Source organism: Oncorhynchus clarkii, chromosome 31, assembly GCF_045791955.1.
Source record: "Oncorhynchus clarkii lewisi isolate Uvic-CL-2024 chromosome 31, UVic_Ocla_1.0, whole genome shotgun sequence".
Taxonomy (NCBI): Eukaryota; Metazoa; Chordata; class Actinopteri; order Salmoniformes; family Salmonidae; genus Oncorhynchus; species Oncorhynchus clarkii.
This window is the reverse complement of record NC_092177.1, coordinates 14,230,342-14,243,907: the sequence shown is the minus strand read 5'-3', so window position 1 is coordinate 14,243,907 and position 13,566 is coordinate 14,230,342.

The following is a 13,566-nucleotide window of genomic DNA, read 5'->3' as shown; positions in this document are numbered from 1 at the left end:
CTTGCTACGGGGTCCTTGAACGAGCTATCGGACAGAAACGTTGGGGTCCGTCTCTATGGGCCGAGCCGGTTTCAATGCACCTAGCCTTGCGTCTCTGAGACTTTTCTAAACGTCGTCATTTTCGTAATGGTCAAAATGAATTGAAGGTATTGCAAATGTACGAGGCTGTTTCTCGGTCCGAAAACCGTCTAGAGCCACGTAACTCACCACGCACCATCGACCGGAGGTCTAGAACAGGTTTCTAAAGTTTCGGAACTCTAGGTCTGACGGTTCTTTTTTAGCTCGAACAAAGCTAACTATTGCAGCCACTGTCTGTCTCTACGCACCCCAATACGTCCCTCCATCCAAGTTGTGTTTTAGTGTGATTTTTTTTTCCTTTGATTTTTTTGGGGAAAAATGACTGATTTACAGTTCATGGGGGTTGCCTAATCACACATATGAAGTTTTGGAAAGATCAGACTTTTTTAACCCCTCGAAACAGCCCCTGAGACACCAATTATGGCACTTCCGGTTGGCACAGGAAGCTATAAGTCAACACATATCTTGATTGACATAGCCACTTACAGAATCCTGAGTTTTAAGTCTTTACGTTAAGAATTGACTTATCACCACTTGGTTGAATGCACTATGTCTATCAAACTGCAGGCAGTGTATGGGTATACACTTTTAGGGTGATTTTAACCACTTCCGGTTGCTCCAGGAAGCTTAGATTCGACACAGGTAGACCTCATAGTGGCCTGATGGACTGTCATAGAAGACAGGTTCATAAGGCATTCATAACCCACATAGGCTTCAGGTTGAATTTAGAGGTGCAGGCAATGTATTCCTATGGGGAGAGAAGTCAAAGCAAGCTGTTTCAAGTAAACACCTTCTTTTTACTGTGAAGGGTTAATGCCACACGGTCAAGGTTAGGCTTGCACGGATCGGGAGGACCTCAGGAACGTACCTGAGGTCGAATTGTGCTTCTCACCCTAACGGTTCTCTCACTGCCACCCAAAATCAAATGACATTGTGGGGCAGGCTTCATTTTGGGCCTTCTTTTTTTCAAGTTCGCTGCACTCAGAACGAGCTACGGTCAAGCGGGGCGTCTCGTTGAACTCGGCACAGTCTGGAGACTATGGTGATGCCATTTTTTGTGTTGATTTCAGAATGACATTTTGGTGATGGTCCCTCTCCGTTTAAACATATTGCAAATGCACAAAAGTCAACTAGCAAGTCAGTGTCCATCAGTCAATTAGATGTCATTATGACAACAAACGGATATCAATTGACACCAAACCCACTTTTTCCTACTCATTTAGAAGCCAACTATCACATATGTCAGAGCAGGCCCATAATTCACATCGCCTTCGGTTTAAAACATAATAAAAAGGTAAAACACATAGTTACGTTCTAGCTGCGGGTCCAGTTTGGACTTTATGTGAAGTCCTATGTGAGGCGACCCCGAATCCCGAGTTTTGGCTCGATAGGTCATTTGGTGTCCGAGAAAAACCCTAATTGGTGCTGAAAATCCACTTTTTTCCATGCCTTGCTACGGGGTCCTTGAACGAGCTATCGGACAGAAACGTTGGGGTCCGTCTCTATGGGCCGAGCCGGTTTCAATGCACCTAGCCTTGCGTCTCTGAGACTTTTCTAAACGTCGTCATTTTCGTAATGGTCAAAATGAATTGAAGGTATTGCAAATGTACGAGGCTGTTTCTCGGTCCGAAAACCGTCTAGAGCCACGTAACTCACCACGCATCATCGACCGGAGGTCTAGAACAGGTTTCTAAAGTTTCGGAACTCTAGGTCTGACGGTTCTTTTTTAGATCGAACAAAGCTAACTATTGCAGCCACTGTCTGTCTCTACGCACCCCAATACGTCCCTCCATCCAAGTTGTGTTTTAGTGTGATTTTTTTTTTCCTTTGATTTTTTTGGGGAAAAATGACTGATTTACAGTTCATGGGGGTTGCCTAATCACACATATGAAGTTTTGGAAAGATCAGACTTTTTTAACCCCTCGAAACAGCCCCTGAGACACCAATTATGGCACTTCCGGTTGGCACAGGAAGCTATAAGTCAACACATATCTTGATTGACATAGCCACTTACAGAATCCTGAGTTTTAAGTCTTTACGTTAAGAATTGACTTATCACCACTTGGTTGAATGCACTATGTCTATCAAACTGCAGGCAGTGTATGGGTATACACTTTTAGGGTGATTTTAACCACTTCCGGTTTCTCCAGGAAGCTTAGATTCGACACAGGTAGACCTCATAGTGGCCTGATGGACTGTCATAGAAGACAGGTTCATAAGGCATTCATAACCCACATAGGCTTCAGGTTGAATTTAGAGGTGCAGGCAATGTATTCCTATGGGGAGAGAAGTCAAAGCAAGCTGTTTCAAGTAAACACCTTCTTTTTACTGTGAAGGGTTAATGCCACACGGTCAAGGTTAGGCTTGCACGGATCGGGAGGACCTCAGGAACGTACCTGAGGTCGAATTGTGCTTCTCACCCTAACGGTTCTCTCACTGCCACCCAAAATCAAATGACATTGTGGGGCAGGCTTCATTTTGGGCCTTCTTTTTTTCAAGTTCGCTGCACTCAGAACGAGCTACGGTCAAGCGGGGCGTCTCGTTGAACTCGGCACAGTCTGGAGACTATGGTGATGCCATTTTTTGTGTTGATTTCAGAATGACATTTTGGTGATGGTCCCTCTCCGTTTAAACATATTGCAAATGCACAAAAGTCAACTAGCAAGTCAGTGTCCATCAGTCAATTAGATGTCATTATGACAACAAACGGATATCAATTGACACCAAACCCACTTTTTCCTACTCATTTAGAAGCCAACTATCACATATGTCAGAGCAGGCCCATAATTCACATCGCCTTCGGTTTAAAACATAATAAAAAGGTAAAACACATAGTTACGTTCTAGCTGCGGGTCCAGTTTGGACTTTATGTGAAGTCCTATGTGAGGCGACCCCGAATCCCGAGATTTGGCTCGATAGGTCATTTGGTGTCCGAGAAAAACCCTAATTGGTGCTGAAAATCCACTTTTTTCCATGCCTTGCTACGGGGTCCTTGAACGAGCTATCGGACAGAAACGTTGGGGTCCGTCTCTATGGGCCGAGCCGGTTTCAATGCACCTAGCCTTGCGTCTCTGAGACTTTTCTAAACGTCGTCATTTTCGTAATGGTCAAAATGAATTGAAGGTATTGCAAATGTACGAGGCTGTTTCTCGGTCCGAAAACCGTCTAGAGCCACGTAACTCACCACGCACCATCGACCGGAGGTCTAGAACAGGTTTCTAAAGTTTCGGAACTCTAGGTCTGACGGTTCTTTTTTAGCTCGAACAAAGCTAACTATTGCAGCCACTGTCTGTCTCTACGCACCCCAATACGTCCCTCCATCCAAGTTGTGTTTTAGTGTGATTTTTTTTTCCTTTGATTTTTTTGGGGAAAAATGACTGATTTACAGTTCATGGGGGTTGCCTAATCACACATATGAAGTTTTGGAAAGATCAGACTTTTTTAACCCCTCGAAACAGCCCCTGAGACACCAATTATGGCACTTCCGGTTGGCACAGGAAGCTATAAGTCAACACATATCTTGATTGACATAGCCACTTACAGAATCCTGAGTTTTAAGTCTTTACGTTAAGAATTGACTTATCACCACTTGGTTGAATGCACTATGTCTATCAAACTGCAGGCAGTGTATGGGTATACACTTTTAGGGTGATTTTAACCACTTCCGGTTGCTCCAGGAAGCTTAGATTCGACACAGGTAGACCTCATAGTGGCCTGATGGACTGTCATAGAAGACAGGTTCATAAGGCATTCATAACCCACATAGGCTTCAGGTTGAATTTAGAGGTGCAGGCAATGTATTCCTATGGGGAGAGAAGTCAAAGCAAGCTGTTTCAAGTAAACACCTTCTTTTTACTGTGAAGGGTTAATGCCACACGGTCAAGGTTAGGCTTGCACGGATCGGGAGGACCTCAGGAACGTACCTGAGGTCGAATTGTGCTTCTCACCCTAACGGTTCTCTCACTGCCACCCAAAATCAAATGACATTGTGGGGCAGGCTTCATTTTGGGCCTTCTTTTTTTCAAGTTCGCTGCACTCAGAACGAGCTACGGTCAAGCGGGGCGTCTCGTTGAACTCGGCACAGTCTGGAGACTATGGTGATGCCATTTTTTGTGTTGATTTCAGAATGACATTTTGGTGATGGTCCCTCTCCGTTTAAACATATTGCAAATGCACAAAAGTCAACTAGCAAGTCAGTGTCCATCAGTCAATTAGATGTCATTATGACAACAAACGGATATCAATTGACACCAAACCCACTTTTTCCTACTCATTTAGAAGCCAACTATCACATATGTCAGAGCAGGCCCATAATTCACATCGCCTTCGGTTTAAAACATAATAAAAAGGTAAAACACATAGTTACGTTCTAGCTGCGGGTCCAGTTTGGACTTTATGTGAAGTCCTATGTGAGGCGACCCCAAATCCCGAGTTTTGGCTCGATAGGTCATTTGGTGTCCGAGAAAAACCCTAATTGGTGCTGAAAATCCACTTTTTTCCATGCCTTGCTACGGGGTCCTTGAACGAGCTATCGGACAGAAACGTTGGGGTCCGTCTCTATGGGCCGAGCCGGTTTCAATGCACCTAGCCTTGCGTCTCTGAGACTTTTCTAAACGTCGTCATTTTCGTAATGGTCAAAATGAATTGAAGGTATTGCAAATGTACGAGGCTGTTTCTCGGTCCGAAAACCGTCTAGAGCCACGTAACTCACCACGCACCATCGACCGGAGGTCTAGAACAGGTTTCTAAAGTTTCGGAACTCTAGGTCTGACGGTTCTTTTTTAGATCGAACAAAGCTAACTATTGCAGCCACTGTCTGTCTCTACGCACCCCAATACGTCCCTCCATCCAAGTTGTGTTTTAGTGTGATTTTTTTTTTCCTTTGATTTTTTTGGGGAAAAATGACTGATTTACAGTTCATGGGGGTTGCCTAATCACACATATGAAGTTTTGGAAAGATCAGACTTTTTTAACCCCTCGAAACAGCCCCTGAGACACCAATTATGGCACTTCCGGTTGGCACAGGAAGCTATAAGTCAACACATATCTTGATTGACATAGCCACTTACAGAATCCTGAGTTTTAAGTCTTTACGTTAAGAATTGACTTATCACCACTTGGTTGAATGCACTATGTCTATCAAACTGCAGGCAGTGTATGGGTATACACTTTTAGGGTGATTTTAACCACTTCCGGTTTCTCCAGGAAGCTTAGATTCGACACAGGTAGACCTCATAGTGGCCTGATGGACTGTCATAGAAGACAGGTTCATAAGGCATTCATAACCCACATAGGCTTCAGGTTGAATTTAGAGGTGCAGGCAATGTATTCCTATGGGGAGAGAAGTCAAAGCAAGCTGTTTCAAGTAAACACCTTCTTTTTACTGTGAAGGGTTAATGCCACACGGTCAAGGTTAGGCTTGCACGGATCGGGAGGACCTCAGGAACGTACCTGAGGTCGAATTGTGCTTCTCACCCTAACGGTTCTCTCACTGCCACCCAAAATCAAATGACATTGTGGGGCAGGCTTCATTTTGGGCCTTCTTTTTTTCAAGTTCGCTGCACTCAGAACGAGCTACGGTCAAGCGGGGCGTCTCGTTGAACTCGGCACAGTCTGGAGACTATGGTGATGCCATTTTTTGTGTTGATTTCAGAATGACATTTTGGTGATGGTCCCTCTCCGTTTAAACATATTGCAAATGCACAAAAGTCAACTAGCAAGTCAGTGTCCATCAGTCAATTAGATGTCATTATGACAACAAACGGATATCAATTGACACCAAACCCACTTTTTCCTACTCATTTAGAAGCCAACTATCACATATGTCAGAGCAGGCCCATAATTCACATCGCCTTCGGTTTAAAACATAATAAAAAGGTAAAACACATAGTTACGTTCTAGCTGCGGGTCCAGTTTGGACTTTATGTGAAGTCCTATGTGAGGCGACCCCGAATCCCGAGTTTTGGCTCGATAGGTCATTTGGTGTCCGAGAAAAACCCTAATTGGTGCTGAAAATCCACTTTTTTCCATGCCTTGCTACGGGGTCCTTGAACGAGCTATCGGACAGAAACGTTGGGGTCCGTCTCTATGGGCCGAGCCGGTTTCAATGCACCTAGCCTTGCGTCTCTGAGACTTTTCTAAACGTCGTCATTTTCGTAATGGTCAAAATGAATTGAAGGTATTGCAAATGTACGAGGCTGTTTCTCGGTCCGAAAACCGTCTAGAGCCACGTAACTCACCACGCACCATCGACCGGAGGTCTAGAACAGGTTTCTAAAGTTTCAGAACTCTAGGTCTGACGGTTCTTTTTTAGCTCGAACAAAGCTAACTATTGCAGCCACTGTCTGTCTCTACGCACCCCAATACGTCCCTCCATCCAAGTTGTGTTTTAGTGTGATTTTTTTTTCCTTTGATTTTTTTGGGGAAAAATTACTGATTTACAGTTCATGGGGGTTGCCTAATCACACATATGAAGTTTTGGAAAGATCAGACTTTTTTAACCCCTCGAAACAGCCCCTGAGACACCAATTATGGCACTTCCGGTTGGCACAGGAAGCTATAAGTCAACACATATCTTGATTGACATAGCCACTTACAGAATCCTGAGTTTTAAGTCTTTACGTTAAGAATTGACTTATCACCACTTGGTTGAATGCACTATGTCTATCAAACTGCAGGCAGTGTATGGGTATACACTTTTAGGGTGATTTTAACCACTTCCGGTTGCTCCAGGAAGCTTAGATTCGACACAGGTAGACCTCATAGTGGCCTGATGGACTGTCATAGAAGACAGGTTCATAAGGCATTCATAACCCACATAGGCTTCAGGTTGAATTTAGAGGTGCAGGCAATGTATTCCTATGGGGAGAGAAGTCAAAGCAAGCTGTTTCAAGTAAACACCTTCTTTTTACTGTGAAGGGTTAATGCCACACGGTCAAGGTTAGGCTTGCACGGATCGGGAGGACCTCAGGAACGTACCTGAGGTCGAATTGTGCTTCTCACCCTAACGGTTCTCTCACTGCCACCCAAAATCAAATGACATTGTGGGGCAGGCTTCATTTTGGGCCTTCTTTTTTTCAAGTTCGCTGCACTCAGAACGAGCTACGGTCAAGCGGGGCGTCTCGTTGAACTCGGCACAGTCTGGAGACTATGGTGATGCCATTTTTTGTGTTGATTTCAGAATGACATTTTGGTGATGGTCCCTCTCCGTTTAAACATATTGCAAATGCACAAAAGTCAACTAGCAAGTCAGTGTCCATCAGTCAATTAGATGTCATTATGACAACAAACGGATATCAATTGACACCAAACCCACTTTTTCCTACTCATTTAGAAGCCAACTATCACATATGTCAGAGCAGGCCCATAATTCACATCGCCTTCGGTTTAAAACATAATAAAAAGGTAAAACACATAGTTACGTTCTAGCTGCGGGTCCAGTTTGGACTTTATGTGAAGTCCTATGTGAGGCGACCCCGAATCCCGAGTTTTGGCTCGATAGGTCATTTGGTGTCCGAGAAAAACCCTAATTGGTGCTGAAAATCCACTTTTTTCCATGCCTTGCTACGGGGTCCTTGAACGAGCTATCGGACAGAAACGTTGGGGTCCGTCTCTATGGGCCGAGCCGGTTTCAATGCACCTAGCCTTGCGTCTCTGAGACTTTTCTAAACGTCGTCATTTTCGTAATGGTCAAAATGAATTGAAGGTATTGCAAATGTACGAGGCTGTTTCTCGGTCCGAAAACCGTCTAGAGCCACGTAACTCACCACGCACCATCGACCGGAGGTCTAGAACAGGTTTCTAAAGTTTCGGAACTCTAGGTCTGACGGTTCTTTTTTAGCTCGAACAAAGCTAACTATTGCAGCCACTGTCTGTCTCTACGCACCCCAATACGTCCCTCCATCCAAGTTGTGTTTTAGTGTGATTTTTTTTTCCTTTGATTTTTTTGGGGAAAAATGACTGATTTACAGTTCATGGGGGTTGCCTAATCACACATATGAAGTTTTGGAAAGATCAGACTTTTTTAACCCCTCGAAACAGCCCCTGAGACACCAATTATGGCACTTCCGGTTGGCACAGGAAGCTATAAGTCAACACATATCTTGATTGACATAGCCACTTACAGAATCCTGAGTTTTAAGTCTTTACGTTAAGAATTGACTTATCACCACTTGGTTGAATGCACTATGTCTATCAAACTGCAGGCAGTGTATGGGTATACACTTTTAGGGTGATTTTAACCACTTCCGGTTTCTCCAGGAAGCTTAGATTCGACACAGGTAGACCTCATAGTGGCCTGATGGACTGTCATAGAAGACAGGTTCATAAGGCATTCATAACCCACATAGGCTTCAGGTTGAATTTAGAGGTGCAGGCAATGTATTCCTATGGGGAGAGAAGTCAAAGCAAGCTGTTTCAAGTAAACACCTTCTTTTTACTGTGAAGGGTTAATGCCACACGGTCAAGGTTAGGCTTGCACGGATCGGGAGGACCTCAGGAACGTACCTGAGGTCGAATTGTGCTTCTCACCCTAACGGTTCTCTCACTGCCACCCAAAATCAAATGACATTGTGGGGCAGGCTTCATTTTGGGCCTTCTTTTTTTCAAGTTCGCTGCACTCAGAACGAGCTACGGTCAAGCGGGGCGTCTCGTTGAACTCGGCACAGTCTGGAGACTATGGTGATGCCATTTTTTGTGTTGATTTCAGAATGACATTTTGGTGATGGTCCCTCTCCGTTTAAACATATTGCAAATGCACAAAAGTCAACTAGCAAGTCAGTGTCCATCAGTCAATTAGATGTCATTATGACACCAAACGGATATCAATTGACACCAAACCCACTTTTTCCTACTCATTTAGTAGCCAACTATCACATATGTCAGAGCAGGCCCATAATTCACATCGCCTTCGGTTTAAAACATAATAAAAAGGTAAAACACATAGTTACGTTCTAGCTGCGGGTCCAGTTTGGACTTTATGTGAAGTCCTATGTGAGGCGACCCCGAATCCCGAGATTTGGCTCGATAGGTCATTTGGTGTCCGAGAAAAACCCTAATTGGTGCTGAAAATCCACTTTTTTCCATGCCTTGCTACGGGGTCCTTGAACGAGCTATCGGACAGAAACGTTGGGGTCCGTCTCTATGGGCCGAGCCGGTTTCAATGCACCTAGCCTTGCGTCTCTGAGACTTTTCTAAACGTCGTCATTTTCGTAATGGTCAAAATGAATTGAAGGTATTGCAAATGTACGAGGCTGTTTCTCGGTCCGAGAACCGTCTAGAGCCACGTAACTCACCACGCACCATCGACCGGAGGTCTAGAACAGGTTTCTAAAGTTTCGGAACTCTAGGTCTGACGGTTCTTTTTTAGCTCCAACAAAGCTAACTATTGCAGCCACTGTCTGTCTCTACGCACCCCAATACGTCCCTACATCCAAGTTGTGTTTTAGTGTGATTTTTTTTTCCTTTGATTTTTTTGGGGAAAAATGACTGATTTACAGTTCATGGGGGTTGCCTAATCACACATATGAAGTTTTGGACAGATCAGACTTTTTTAACCCCTCGAAACAGCCCCTGAGACACCAGTCATGGCACTTCCGGTTGGCACAGGAAGCTATAAGTGAACACATATCTTGATTGACATAGCCACTTACAGAATCCTGAGTTTTAAGTCTTTACGTTAAGAATTGACTTATCACCACTTGGTTGAATGCACTATGTCTATCAAACTGCAGGCAGTGTATGGGTATACACTTTTAGGGTGATTTTAACCACTTCCGGTTGCTCCAGGAAGCTTAGATTCGACACAGGTAGACCTCATAGTGGCCTGATGGACTGTCATAGAAGACAGGTTCATAAGGCATTCATAACCCACATAGGCTTCAGGTTGAATTTAGAGGTGCAGGCAATGTATTCCTATGGGGAGAGAAGACAAAGCAAGCTGTTTCAAGTAAACACCTTGTTTTACTGTGAAGGGTTAATGCCACACGGTCAAGGTTAGGCTTGCACGGATCGGGAGGACCTCAGGAACGTACCTGAGGTCGAATTTTGCTTCTCACCCTAACGGTTCTCTCACTGCCACCCAAAATCAAATGACATTGTGGGGCAGGCTTCATTTTGGGCCTTCTTTTTTAAGTTCGCTGCACTCAGAACGAGCTACGGTCAAGCGGGGCGTCTCGTTGAACTCGGCACAGTCTGGAGACTATGGTGATGCCATTTTTTGTGTTGATTTCAGAATGACATTTTGGTGATGGTCCCTCTCCGTTTAAACATATTGCAAATGCACAAAAGTCAACTAGCAAGTCAGTGTCCATCAGTCAATTAGATGTCATTATGACAACAAACGGATATCAATTGACACCAAACCCACTTTTTCCTACTCATTTAGAAGCCAACTATCACATATGTCAGAGCAGGCCCATAATTCACATCGCCTTCGGTTTAAAACATAATAAAAAGGTAAAACACATAGTTACGTTCTAGCTGCGGGTCCAGTTTGGACTTTATGTGAAGTCCTATGTGAGGCGACATGGGGGTTGCCTAATCACACATATGAAATTTTGGAGAGATCAGACTTTTTTAACCATTCGAAACAGCCCCTGAGACACCAATTATGGCACTTCCGGTTGGCACAGGAAGCTATAAGTCACCACATATCCTCATTGGGGTATGCTTTTACATAATCCTGAGTTTTAAGTCTTTACGTTAAGAACTGAGTTATTTACGGAGGGTTTAGTATGTGTGTGTTATTTCAGAAAATCATACAAAATCACAGAAATCTCGCAGAGCTCCGCAGCACACTTTAAAAAGATTCATATGAACACCCTGCAACTGGATCTGTAACCGTTGAAAAAAAAACCCGCCTATTTGTGACCATCACCAAGTTGTCATTGTTCCGTTTCTCTTAAATGACGATAGATAAATGGCTGGTTCTTTTTTTATTGACACTGGAGGCTCCTTGACTTTGACCTGAAGTGGAAAAATAATTTCTCTATTTCCATTTTGGACCTTTAATCCCAGAAAAATGGCCATAACTCAAAAACCGTCGAGGCCTAGACGCCATCTTGTTCGGGGCCAACTGCCCATTATGCCAAACCTACGCTCACCAAGTTTCGGCTTCGAAATATTTTCCGTTTTCGAGATAAGGCCCCGTCGTGATTCGTGATGTTTTGCCAAATTGCCATATGATTCCGTATGCCCTCTTGTGGGAATTTCCGGGATAGCGGAAAAACGGTCAAAAACTTGTTTATTTTATAAAACGGAAACCGAATGTCCGACAAAGTTCATTTGATGACTTCCCGGTAGGTCTGGCCCTACCGCACGGCCCGACGCCGACCGCGAATTTTACAAACGATTTCGGACGTCTAGTAAGGGACCGTACATTTGCAATATGGACTTTTTCACTAATCATACACGAAATGCCGAAATGTTCCCTTAATGTATGTAAAGTTTCCCTTAAGTCTCTCCTACCATGTAAAGTTTCCCTCAAGTCTCTCCTACCATGTAAAGTTTCCCTCAAGTCTCTCCCACCGTGTAAAGCTTCCCTCAAATATCTCCCACCATGTAAAGTTTCCTCAAAAGTCTATCCCACAATGTAAAGTTTCCCTCAAAAGTCTATCCCACCATGTAAAGTTTCCCTCAAATAGCTCCTGCCATGTAACGTTTCCCTTTAAAGTCTAACCTACCATGTACATTTTCCATCAAAAGTCTCTCCTACCATGTACATTTTCCCTCACGTCTCTCCTACCATGTAAAGTTTCCCTCAAGTCTCTCCTACCATGTAAAGTTTCCCTCAAGTCTCTCCTACCATGTAAAGTTTCCCTCAAGTCTCTCCTACCATGTAAAGTTTCCCTCAAGTCTATCCTACAATGTACAGTTTCCCTCAAGTCTCTCCTACAATGTAAAGTTTCCCTCAAGTCTCTCCTACAATGTAACCTTCCCTCAAGTCTCTCCTACCATGTAAAGTTTCCCTCTAAAGTCTCTCCTACCATGTAAAGTTTCCCTCTAAAGTCTCTCCTACCATGTAAAGTTTCCCTCAAGTCTCTCCTACCATGTAAAGTTTCCCTCAAGTCTCTCCTACCATGTAAAGTTTCCCTCAAGTCTATCCTACAATGTACATTTTCCCTCAAGTCTCTCCTACAATGTAAAGTTTCCCTCAAGTCTCTCCTACAATGTAACCTTTCCCTCAAGTCTCTCCTACCATGTAAAGTTTCCCTCTAAAGTCTCTCCTACCATGTAAAGTTTCCCTCTAAAGTCTCTCCTACCATGTAAAGTTTCCCTCAAGTCTCTCCTACCATGTAAAGTTTCCCTCAAGTCTCTCCTTCCATGTAAAGTTTCACTCAAGTCTCTCCTAACATGTAAAGTTTCCCTTTAAAGTCTCCTCTGACAGTTTAGTTGCAGTGAATCTCTTGAGATAAGTCATTAAAGAGGAGAGGAGCAGTGTAGTGAAGATTCAGCAGACACTTTTAATCTGGATAATTCCAGTTTTGGTTACCGTCCTTACATAGGCCTGATGAGTCATGATTAACCCAGCCAGCCAACACAGCTGTCTGATACTTCACTACAAACACAATTATTCAGATCCTTATAGAGCTATTTTTTTTGTATGTAGGAGCGTGCTCAATTGTGTGTACAAGTGTGTGTATGGGTGTGTGTTCATGCATGTGTTCCTGTGTGTGTGTGTGCGTTTGTGTGTGTGTGTGTCTTCCATCCTCTTCTTTACCACCAGCTGATTGGGAGCAATTGCATCCCATCCTATCCTACAATAGTATCTTTAATTAGTATTGAGGATAAATTGGTCCCTTTTCCCTTAATTGCTTTGTCCTCTGCGTTACATTTAATTGGGCTGCAGTGGGTGTTATTGATCCTCTTTGATGTGCTTTAATTTGGATAATTTTATATATTTATTTCAGACGTGATGACTCCTTTAGTTATTTTGTCTTTGGGGGGCTGGGGCATTACCGCACCAAATCAAATGGATTAGTAGTAGGTTCAGTGGTCTAAAAGTTGTTGTTTTTAAATACAGTATACTTAAGTATCAAAAGTAAATGTAATTGCTCAAATATACTAAAGTATCAAAAGTAAAAGCATAAATAATTTCCAATTCTTTATATTATGTTAACCAGACAGCACCATTTTTTTTTTACAGATCGCCAGGGGCACACTCCAACACAAAAGCATGTGTATGTAGTGAGTCCACCAGATCACAGGCAGTAGGGATGACCAGGGATGTGCTCTTGATAAGTGTGTGAATGGACCATTTTCCTGTCCTGCTAAGTACTTTTGTGTGTCAGGGAAAATGTATGGAGTAAAAATATATATTTTTTTCTTAGGAAATGTAGTGAAGTTAAAGTAAAAGTTGTCAAAAATATAAATAGTAAAGTAAACTACAGATACCCCCAAAATGTTTTACTTAAGTACTTTACAGCACTGAGTATGTTCCTTTAGGGTACAGAATAGGGTGATAAGGAGAAATGGACGAGCCCAGATAAT